This window comes from Cupressus sempervirens, chromosome 5 (assembly GCF_028749045.1).
Source record: "Cupressus sempervirens isolate cs-2001-9-10 chromosome 5, ASM2874904v1, whole genome shotgun sequence".
In the NCBI taxonomy this organism is placed as follows: domain Eukaryota; kingdom Viridiplantae; phylum Streptophyta; class Pinopsida; order Cupressales; family Cupressaceae; genus Cupressus; species Cupressus sempervirens.
This window is the reverse complement of record NC_143122.1, coordinates 806,668,408-806,681,059: the sequence shown is the minus strand read 5'-3', so window position 1 is coordinate 806,681,059 and position 12,652 is coordinate 806,668,408.

Here is a 12,652-nt window from a genome sequence, read left to right as displayed (position 1 = left end):
AAGATCAAATCTTTTATCCTTCCTATGCAATCTACATGCAGCCAATAAGAAAATTGATAGAGGCATACAATCAATAGAAGAAGTGCAAACAATAAGTGAAAAATGAAGATTGAATATGGATCATAGATCCATACCTAACCCTAAATCTTCAAATGTCTTTATAAGGAAGATGAAATTTCATTTGTAAATATAATATGATCTGTGTGGATGAATGAGGGGTATGAAAGAAAATCTATTTTAAGAAGTGAAGGTTATCAGATCACAAAGGATCAAGATCAGACAAAGCAGAATAGGAGCCTGCATTCAGCAATCAAGGATTGTAAACTATCAGGTTTATTATACCTAATACTTTATAGCCATTGTATTAGAATGAAAATCCTATGGTGATAGGTTAGCTTAATAGCTATTTCATAGATCCTTTAAATAGGTGACTAAATCCTTTAATAGGGTGACACTTCATGTTAAGTGTTTGTAAATCCTCAAACTAGGTCACTATTGACATAGTGTAAAGCCTTTAACAAGGTAGACCATCAGAAGTGGTTGAACAATATTGCTGCAATAATTTTTGTGGGTATCGTACCCACCCCAATTTTACCTTCTTATTCCTAGAGGGTTTCTAGGTTACTAAATTCCAGTGTTATGAGTTATTGATGCATGTGTTTAGTTTCATGTTTACTTAATGTATCTACATGCATGCAATTTACTTCCACCTAAAAATTTTATTGGTTAAAGTTTGGTACTTCTTATTCACCCCCCCTCCCCCTCTCATAAGTACTCTTTCCATATTTGAATATTCCAACAGTTAATTGTGTTGATGCTGAAATGTTAAAACCATTCTAAGACCAAGAATCCCCCCCTTTGAGATGAGTGTCAAAAACACCTAACCAAACATTACTAATCTATCCTTATGAGTACACTATCTAATTTGTTCTCCATATGTACAATATTTTAAAATTTGTTCAAAAATACCTTATAACTCCCTTGAGCTGATTGTGCTATTTCATTCTTGTACCCCAAAATTTTGTGCTAGATGTGCCTGATGCTCTTTTTCTTTACCTTGAACTTGTGTGTTGAGCAATTTTGTTGACTTTGTCTGTTCTTGCTATTTTTATTCATATTTCCCTCAAAACATTATTTCTCCCCATGAAAGAATCTAATCAAAACTTAGTATTCTCCCCCTTAGATATATTTTTCTTACTATTATTTCTCCCCTAATCTTCCTTATTATTTCTCCCTCTTTTTAACACTTGTGTCAAAGGGCTCTAAGGAGTAATACCATATTTTACCAAAAATGTGTTGTTCACCTCCATTATTATTTTCAAAGTTGCATCCCAATTCTCCAAAGAAATGTCTAGTGATTTGTGTTGGATGGCAGTCTCTCTAGCAAGATGTACAAGTCCATCTAATGTAGAAAGATTAGGATCTTTCTTTAAGATAGTTTCAACATAGACATGCTCTTTGTGGAGGACCTCCAAATGTGGGGTTATGGAGGACTGAATCTACATTAATTTGGCCTTTATATTGGCTTCATCACTTGCTACTGCAACTAACTCTCTTTGAGTGAGAAGCAATTGGGAAAAATGCTTCTCACTTTGCACTAGATACCTTAGTAGTTGCATGCTAGAAATCTTCAAATTTCTCTCCAAGCTCAATATCCTTTGATTTGTCTCTTGTGTGAAGCTAGAGAAATCACACAAATTATTGTACAACATGAAAATGTTCTCAAGTATAGCTTTGACCTTGTCAATTTTCTTGGCCAATTTTACCTATTCAAGTGCTATAGCACTTGATATTTTCTCATTCACCTTCCCCTAAAATTTTCTTTCAGACCATTCCATAAGTTTAATATTTGTATGATGGTCTTCACTAGTCACCTAGTCAATTATATTAGATAGATGTTCTATTATGGGCTTTGCTTCATTTGGTGACTCCAAGATGAAGACATCCATAAAGATGTCCTTAATCTCATGCAGTGCTTGCTTATGTTTATACTCTTTTTTGAGTATTTCCTGCCTCTTCCTTCTGTTTAAAGCATCTTGCATTTCCGTGGTCTAATCCATGGTGATGGTCTTTGAGTCATAGGCAAGTATGACTCTGTCTTCATCTAGCTCAGGGTCTGCATAGTGAAGTACCTTGGCCACTTTAGTTGAGCTTGAGCTTGGTGTTGAGATTTGTAAAGATATGTCTTCAGTGCTTAGCTTCTGAAGGGTCTTTGTAGGAGTGCATGTCTTTGGTATTTCTACAAATGTTTTAATAGCAACCTACTCCTTTTCCTTTGATATATCCTCCTTCTCATTAGACTTTTCTTCTTCTATGCTTGGCTTCTATAAAGTATCACCTATTGCTGTGGGTGGTGGAAGCATCAAAATTTTAGTGCTAGTAGTTTTATAGGTGAAAGGTGATTCTTGTGGTTTCACCTTGTCTCATTTTGGTTCTACTAATACCTTTTGTAGCTCATCTACACTCACCAATATAGGTTTTGTGCATAATTGTTCTTGTAGAGTGGATAGGTGAAGAATCCTTGAGAGATCCTCTATAGTCAGAGGATTGATGTTCTGAGCTGAATTGTTAGGAACATCCTTAATAATTAATGCATCTACAGGGGTGATGATTACATGAGGAGGGCTAGAAGGTGGTATTTTTATGTCTTCCACACTCTATTCCTCTTCTTATTTCTATTCCTCTATTGCCATATCTTCTTCCTTTTGTGTTTGTTCCTCCTCTTTCTTCTTTTCTTCATTTACTTTTGTTGTTTCTTCCTTCTCTTCCTCTCCTTTCTTTTCTTCTACTTTTTTCCATTGGTACTAGCCTCTGCCTTATTTGCTTCCTCTTCCTTCTCATTAGTTATTTTGTAAATTTTTTTCCATAATTGTGTGGATTTATTTACTAAATCCTCAATCTTGTTTTGTAGGATGCTGAAGGCTCTACATTTAGGTGCAAATTTTCCAACATGTTTCTTATTAGCCTTTGTTATTTGACCTCTTGTTAGGCTAGGTGTCACTTGTGCTAAGGTAGATTCTCTGATCTCCTTTTCCATTTCTAGATAATAATGCCATTTATTTTCAATTATCTCATATAGCTCTCTAGGCATGGTACTGTCTAGCTCTAGAGTTGTACTCTTAAATTCAACCATCATGGCATATACTGATTCCTCTATTCTATTTTGTTCTTCTCTACTTAACTTGTTGAAATCAAGACTTTTTAGATCATTCAAATCTATATTCCTAACATTTTCACAAATTTTGTCTAAGGAAGATTTGGGAGGATGACTTACCATTCTAAATTGGCTGAGATCCTTTGACTCTGCTCTTTCCTCATCATCTATGTATGGTTGTGCCACATATTTTCTTCTCTTCTTTGGAACTTTGTCAAGTTGTTTAGTGGCCTTCTTCTTCTCTTTTTTTTGCCTCTTTGGCCTTTTGTGTGGATGCCCTTTGGGTAGCTCTTGTTGCTAGTGCTGGATATGCTTGTGCAGGCCTAGTGACCTTCTTGGGCTTGTGTTGAGCTGGAGGCTAAGTTTTAGCCTTTCTTTTCTTTTGCTTGGCTAGTGTAGGTGCTTCCTTGGCTTCTTCTTCCTTGGCACCTTCCTCCTTCTCTTCTCCTAAGCCCTGGGTCAACTCCATTGGGCCTTGCCCTTGCTCTTCTTCTTCTTCACTTTCTCCTCCTCCTCCTCCTTCTTCTTTACCACCTACTTCTCCTTCAATATTTTCTCCAAATTTCTTCTTTATCTTCTTTACTAATTTATCTTTCCTCTTAATAATAGAGGATGTCTTCAATTTAGTTTCAACTTTGGAATTGACAACATCATATGTGCCAAAGTTAGGAGCTTCCTTACCTATCTCTTCTGCAAGAAATGCTATGATTGCTACTGAGGCTTTATCTATATCAAGCTCATATCTCAATGGCCTTAGCCATCTTACTCTTGGTATTTCTGCCTAGATGTAGGTATAATCAATGTCAACCAAAAAACATATGTCATTGATGTGTTTTACCTCTAGGGAAACTAGTAGTCTCACCCTTTGCTTCATGGATTTCTTAAAATCCTCAAAATGACTTGTCATTTGGGCCTCTAAATTCTCAACCATCTAATCAATGAACTCATTGATTTGTGTAAATATAGTTTTGTTAGGGTTCCAATTCACCTTTCCAATAGAAGGAAACTCTTCCATAACATAAAATAATATACACATAAGAACTGAACCAAATTTGCATTGAGCACCTTTTGATCTCCTTATTGCTCCTAGTTTTTTGTTTATTTGCTGCAACATTAGTTCTAACAAATCATATGTTTGACCTTTCTTTACTAGTTTGTCGGCTACATCAACAGCTATACATGGCACATTGCTCAATCTATTGGATTGATAGAATTTATGAAAAATCACTCTCACTATGAAATCTAGAAGAGAATCAGTTATAGTATCAATAGTCATATCCCTCTTATTCCATTTGGTTCTTGTATTCCTTTCAATGATATCTTTGGAATCACTGTGCAGGGTCTTAGGCTAATCTAGGGTTGGGAAACCTATAACCCTATGCACAATCCTTTTTGTAATCTTTACTAGTCCTGTTTCCAACCACAACCATCCATTATAATTTTTATTGAGGAAAATCCATATCCATTCAATTTTGAAACCTATAGGATAAACTAGGGCATTGGTCAAACCCTTTTTCTTGACTATTTGGAATTCATCCTTTAGAAATTTATTTTAACATAGTTTGTCATAGGCTTGGAATATCTCAAGACCACCTACCACACCTATCTTGAAGTTATAACATGTAGTTTAACTTAACCATCTACTATAATTCCCTCTAAAATGTGTTCTTATGCAATTTTCAAGAATGTGTTCATACTCCTGATAATGGTGATAGCTATACTTGGCATTGTAATCCTAGTTGTAGTGATAACTATGGTTGTTTCCTTTTGTAGGCTGATTAGGTGTTCACATAGGCTTTGATCTATATTCAAATGCTCTATGTCCATATTTTTTGTAGTTTTAGTAGTGAGGTTCAAATCTTGGTGTCCTCATGGTCTTGGTTCTACATTCATGTGCTTGATTTCGTTGCTTTTTGCACTTATGACAAAAGCTTGCATTTTTAGGCTTATCATGCTGATGATTATTCTTGCTCCTACATACATTAGAGGTATGTCCCTTGTTACCATAGAAATTACAAGTAGGTTTAGTGTTCTTACCTTTGTAACTCCTTTCTTTTGCAATCTTGGATGATTCTCCTTGCTCAGTGCTATTGTAACCAAGTAATAAAGTATCATTACTAGCCATTGGTGATTTTAGTAGTTGCTCAAAGTACTTGATAGCCTCATTGGGTTTTTTGAAAATTTCTACTATCATGACCTTGTCTTCAATGGCTCTTTTTTTTTTGTTCAGTCACTTCACAAAGCATTATGGCTTGTTATTCTTGTTCAAGCTTGAGTATTCTGATTTCTTTAGCTTATGCTCTATTTTTCTCCATCAATTCAACTATTGCTGCATCAAATTCCTTGGAATCTACTTTGGAAAACACTTGTGCAGTATCAATCTCCTTGTAGTGTATGTCATTTTGATCTATGGCTATATCCTTCCTTCTTTTTAAGGACTTTCTCAATTCTTCTTTGGCTTCTTCCAATTTGTGTAGAGTGAGGTGCACATCAATCACCTGATTGTCTATGATCTTTCCAAGTTTGAAGACTTACATCTTTAGACCTTTTCTCTAAGCTATTAGGCTTCTCCTATTGAGAACTAGGCCCTAATACCAATTGTTGAAATATTCAAAATGGGAATAGTACTTCTAAGAGGGAGAGTGAATACGAAGTACCACACTTTAGCATTTTCAACTCCTTTACAACCAATAACTAAAAATAAACTACATGCATATAAACATATTAAATAAACATAAAGCAAACACATACATTAACACACATAACACTACATTTGGTAACCCAGAAACCCTCTCGAAATAAGAAGGTAAGACTGGGGTGGGGATGATACCCACAAAAATTATTACAACAATAATTGTTTGACCACTTATGATGGTCTGCCCTATGAAATGCCTACCCTGTCAAAGGCTTTACACTGTGTTAATAGTGACCTGGTTAAAAGATTTACAAACTAGTTACATGAAGTGTCACCCTATTAAAGGATTTAGTTACCTCTTCAAAGGATTTACAAAATAGATGTTAAGATAACCTATCAACATAGGGTTTTCACTATTTAATACAATGGTAAGAGAGTATTAGAAATCATTTAGCCTAATTGCTTACAATCTTCAATTGCTGATTTTAGGCACTTGATCTACTCACTCTAATGTGATCCTTGCTTGATCTGATATCTGTTTGTATCCCTTGTTCTATTCTAATCAACTAAATGTGTAATTGCTGCTCAATTCAATAAGTCTATGATGCCCTTGTTTTTTACTCTTGTTCTACAATTTTCTATTTTCTTAGCAACTCCCTTGACTTCCCTTTTGCAGCATACAATCATGGGGTCTAAGCCTTCTTATAAAGACTTTTTAGACTTAGGGTTAGGTATGGATCTATGATCCATATTGAATCTTGAGTTCCTACTCATTCCTTTCATTTTTTTCATTAGTTGCATGCCTTCTCCATTTTTTGATTGGTTGCATGCTAATTGCATAGGAAATAGAAAAGATTTGTTCTTATCCTTGTCATCCTTCAAAATCCTTGTAAGGCCCACACTAGTACCCTAAAATGGATCTTGATGAAATAAATATGATTAGGAGTTAATTAAGTTAGAATTAACATTTTTATTACCAATTAGAGACTAAAGAGGATTTTTCTTATTATAAGTGTAATACTCATTCAATAATATCAAGGATGAATAGATAAGACCACATGAAAGATGAGACTCAATGTGTTATAGCTAAGAACTTGGTCACGAGATTCTAGGTGTGACCCACCAAACAATTAGGAAAGATAAATTAACATTCACTTTAGTAAGAACAAAAATGAATGTAGGTTATAATGCCAACAAGACATATGGTCACATTCAGAAATTGGTATGACATAACTATGGAACATTCCAATAGTCTAAGTAATTAACCCTGGAAAATTCACACACAAAACCCTCATAATGTGATAAAGGGTTATTGCTAGGAATGTCGCTACATTTAACTTCATTGAATGGATACTTGTTAAAAAGTCTACATATTAGTGATTTGTGTTTAAGACATAGTTATACTAAGATCCATTTTATACATTTTTAGTAGATATGACTTCAGTGTTTCATGATTATAAGTATGGTGATAGAGTTTAGAATGGTAATTTAGTTATGATAAGAAAGGTAAATGTTGATACACATATTTGATATTTCAATGTTTTGAATATTTTATGAAAATGATTAGATGAAAATTAATTGTATATGTTAATGCAAATTTTGTGATATTGAATTATTTTGCACTTACTTGTATATATTTCTATAATATTTCATTGGACTATTGATGCTTGAATTTAATGTGCAATAAGTGGAACCATGGATACTTTGGGGGGAAACAAGTTCCAAACCTATGTGAACACAATTTAATCAAGGTCAATCTTTTGAAGGTTCAAAAGCCTCATTGTGAAAGTATTTTTCTTCATAAATGTAAGGTGTCTTGCTTGTAAAGATGTTTAATCATAAAGATGCAATAGGGGTTTGTCATGGTAAGGTGAATGTGTTTTTATGTGTCACTTAACACTTGTGAATTTTGTGTGTGATTGACATGTCATTTTGGGTTGGAACATGATGGAAATTTACCCTAAAACTAATTACCCTGTTAATAAGTAATTAATCCCACTTGACAAGGGAAGGATGGGTTTCAATCATAAGAAATTCGAATCTGGACTTGACTAGGGTTTTGAGGGGTCATTAGGTGGTCCCAAAGTGTCCTTTATGTGAAAATAAGATTTCCATGTGATAGAATAATATGTTAGGGACCTAATTTTGACCATGATAGTGACTAGATAGCCTAGAGGGCCCCTTTATCCATGAATTCTTCCACCAATTCGAAAATGGACTTGTCACATGTGTTCTCTTCCATGTTCCCACTAAGTCAAATATAGAAAAATTAGAAGAGACAAGTTTGTAAGGGGGGATGGATTAGTGTTTTTGCTAAAAATGGTTAGTGAGAAAGCCTTATTATAGGATCTTGGAAAAACTAGTGGGGGTGCCCATCCACTCTCTAAATTTAGAGACAGTTAGATTTTGGAAGGGAAAGGGAGCTCTACTACAACTATCATTACCCTAGCTTGGATGAAGGCTAGTTTTTCAAACTATGCTTCATTCTTATTCTTCAGTATTATAAAGAAATCTACAAGTGTGAAGTGTTATCTATGGAGTATGCATTGTAATGTGAATATTGTGTTATGAGCTTTGTCATTGTGTTGTGGAGAGGTGAATGTGTCTTTTGATCTTGAAAATTTTCCCTTGGTTTTGCTTTTCTTATTCTTGCTTTTTCTTTTCTTGTTCTTCTTCTTTTTATTCTTGTTTGAATGTAAGTATTGAATGTGTTTATGGGTGTGAAGGATTCACTCACCCTTTGGAGGGAAGAGAAGCCTTGGGTGAAGGGCATAAGTTGGGTTTGATATTCAGTTAAGAAAATTACCTCATGAAGAGGGTTTGTTAATATCATGGAGTATGGGCTCCATTAAGGCCATGAATCTTGTTGTTTTGGGAGGTACAAGGAGGTGTCGGTTGGGAGGAACAACAAGGTTTTGGTGAATGAGGAGGAGATGATATGTTTTGAAGGCCGTGTGAGGCAAATGCAATGGCAATATGTTATTATGTTATTGTTTTCTTGAGAGGCAAAATGCATTGGCAATATGTTGTTTATGTTGTTATAATATCTCCTCTTTGAAGAGCCAACCTTCACCCAACATTTTATGTTTCGAATGGTGAATCATTGTGCAAGCCATGGGAGGGTGTTGATTGTGTTTGTGTTGTGTTTTCATGCAAAGTTTTGTGAAGTATGTGTGTAACTTGTTTGGTTCTTGTTTCCCCTACTCGGTGGGTGGCTTCTTGAAAGCCTAGGTTGAGAGGTGAGCCCCCATGGTTCTATATTATTTTGATTTTTTTTGAAAGTTTTTTTGATGAACTTGGATACTTAAGAGTCATGAAGATTTCATTGCATGACAGAAGAAAATACTGTTGTAGTTTGTTGATAATGGAGCAGAAAACTCCATCTTTTTATGTGTATCCATTTGCGATTGTAAGAGTGTTGATATTGCTCCTATTCATTTGTCACTCACTAGTGGGATTGTGTATCATCTTGTGTAGAGATTTTTACATTATGTAATCTTGATAGGAAGATTCCTACCACCCTTTGGGGTATTGTAAAAACTATTGGTAGAAGCTTGTATTGTGTGTAGGAAGGTAGCTATCTTGGTTCCTTAAGTTATTGTGCTTCTTCACTCCTATGTAAATTGCAAGATTGAATCCAATTATCATGGAAGAATTGTATTAATAGGAGAATTAGTTTTCATGGAATGTTGTTATCTTTTCAACTCTCTTGAATAATGATCGTATATCCATCATTGAATTGAATCCTTGCAAGTGAGTACAATGTTAGATATTTGATCAAATGGATTGCCAATTTTTATTACTTATAAATTAGATTAATCAGTTTGTCCATATAAGACTTTTGTCATGCTTTTTGTATGTACTTTTTTATTGGGTTTATTGTCTAAATGGATCAATAAGTCCATTGATTTAGACCATCATAACATATCAAGTAACCCCTAATGTAATAGTGCAATAATTATGGGTACCCTAGACAATAGAAGAAGAAAATCAAATAGAAGGAATTATTGTATCTTGATAGTTTTAGTATAATCCTAGATTAGAAAACATTAGCAAGTCATCAATTTTACTCCTTAAATGTTCTAGGTATGCAGGGAAGAAATTTAACATATGTAAAGACTAAAATTCATAATAAGATAAACTTGTTGTAGATGCATATTTGTTCTCTGGATTTTGTATGAGGAATAGGAAAAATAACACCTCTCTATTACAGTCCATTAAAATATTGTCAAGGAATATTCTCTAGAATCATCCACTTGAATAAAAAGATATATTATATACTATTCACCTCTCACAAAAAATAATAATAGTGGTATACTATGTTATCTTCTGAAGCTTCACTCAAAAAAAAAATAAAAAATCACGTGCTCCTTGTCATATTATTCCTCAAATAAATTTGTGTGCATAAATCATGTCAGGGCTATACCCCCTTAACACTAGGTGTTAATGGTTAAAAAATAATAATAATAAACAATGGTTACAAGTGCCTCATAAGGCTGTACCCCTTATACACCTCTAACAAGCCAAATTCAATTAACCTCTAAGAAAATATACCCTAGCATACAAGAAAAGGAGCCTAGCTTGAAAAATTGCCCCTACCCACTCATCACTGCTGGACTCTACAAGCAAACCACCTATCACCTTAACCAATGCCCGTGGCTATATAGCCATGAAAATTCACTCCATTTACATTGTTATTTTAACTTTTCAAAAAAAAAGTCTAAGTCCTCTCCTTCGTAAGGAAGTGCATTTTCATGGCTGTATAGATGTTGCCTTAACCAAGGTGCCTCCACTAGCTATAGATCTCTTTGCTTGCATAGACCTTGGTTCCTGTGCATGAACCATGTATCGACTTTGGAAGAAGTGCTTTATTTTTAGGAAAACGGGAGTTCTATGTTTATAATAAAACATGATTTCTTCCCCTTCTTTATGGCACCTTCTCCTAGGCATGCTAAGGCAGGGTGCCCAAGGAAGATATGCCCCCTCTGCTAGCTCCTTTACACATGCCAACTCCTTTATACCAACCAATGATTTATGATAGAAAGTATGAGTGTGGGGTGTTAAAAGATAAGGGTGGAAAGTATTTAGGGTAGGAAGGTAGTGGGATAGGATAGTAAGAACTCTTTTAATTTTTTCTATTGTTTGGATGGTTAGGATAACATTGGAGTTTAATCTCTTAAGAGGGTTAATGTGTGATAATGATATGTAGATAAAGTGAACATTTTTTGTGTATATCTAGAGAGGAAATCTTAGGGGTTAGTCAAATATGTAAATAATATTGGTAAATAAATTGTTTAGGGATAATGAGAAATGGGAAGCATGTGAATAGAAATAGTTAGTAGGAAAGGAATTATGTAATTTAAAACTATAATTAGTAGCTAGCACTATCATAGTAAGAGTTAAGTAGTGTGCTATTCTATTTAAGTAGTAAGTAAGTTGGATAGTTAATTGACATTGTATGAAAATTGACAAATCACAACGGACAAATGTATAACCACATACAATTCATAACTAATAGTAAAATGAATCCACCTAGGTTAGAGGGCAGGTTACCCACCATCCTCATATTATAATTATTTGACTAAAATAATACAAATAATTCCATATAGGAACAATGTGAACCATTACATTCATATAGTAAATAATATTCAGATAGAAATTATCTCATTTGAGTGGCATTCTATATTTGATAGAGCATACATATATTGGAATGGAATGAACAACAATATGGCATCATTAAATAAAGTAGGAAAGTAATTTTTTTAGGTGTTAGTGTTAGTAAAATATTTGAGTCATGAGTTAGGAAGAAATTAGGCTTGTATTTAAATTTAGTAATAACTAAAATGATAGTTAGCAAGTATAATGGTATGGTTAAATTTGGAAGATAAGTGCAAGATTTAATTAATGATAAAATATTTTGCGTAAGATTAACGATCAAGTTAGAGATTAGTAAGCATGTCAAAGGATCTAGCTAGTAATAATATATGATCAAAAAAATAAAAATAAAATAATAATAAATATTATAATAATAATAGTAAAAATAAGATAATAAGTTAGTCAAGGTATGAGTACGTACATTCAACTTGACGATGGATATAAATAATTATAATAAGAAACCTAATATCTTTAATTAACATTAGGTATCATAGAGGAAGTCGATGATACATGAGACCATGCATTGAATAACAAAAGAGGCTAATGGAAATTCTTGGTTAGTATGAAATAATTATTAGAAATGTGTAAGCTAGTGTAGGAAGAGTTAAAATGTAAATAAATAATAACAATAATAAATGAGAAGATAAAATAGGAAGTAGTATAACAAGTATTTGTTGATAAGTATTCTAAAGAATCACCTACACCTTGTCAACATTATGTGCACTAGGGTCATAAGTTGTTGCGACATCTGGTTCTGACAATGCAATGATGTTGTGAAAGCACTAAGTAATGTTTAGCCTAAGTTGTTTGATCACAACATGGACTAGAATTGGATATTCTATCAACCAACTTGAGGTTCATCATTTATTAGATGCTTGAAAAATGCAAGACCAAATGGGCATAACCACAAATCAAATATATTGAGTGGTTGCATTAAGAAAACACCTAGCTATTGAAAATTCTAAACATGCATAGTTCTTTAAGCATACCTTTAAAAAAAAAAAAAAAATTGGTTGAGTTTTTGCCTCACAAATTTAGGGCATGAAAATCCTTCTATGTTGGCTCCAAGAATGGTTTACATCTAAGTTTGTGAGGGCACAAACTCATATGCTAATTCTGTGTTACTCGAAACATATTAGAATATTGGTGCTTGACACATATTCTATCCTTCTTTGCTCGGCATCTATTGCATTTTTCTCTGGCTTACT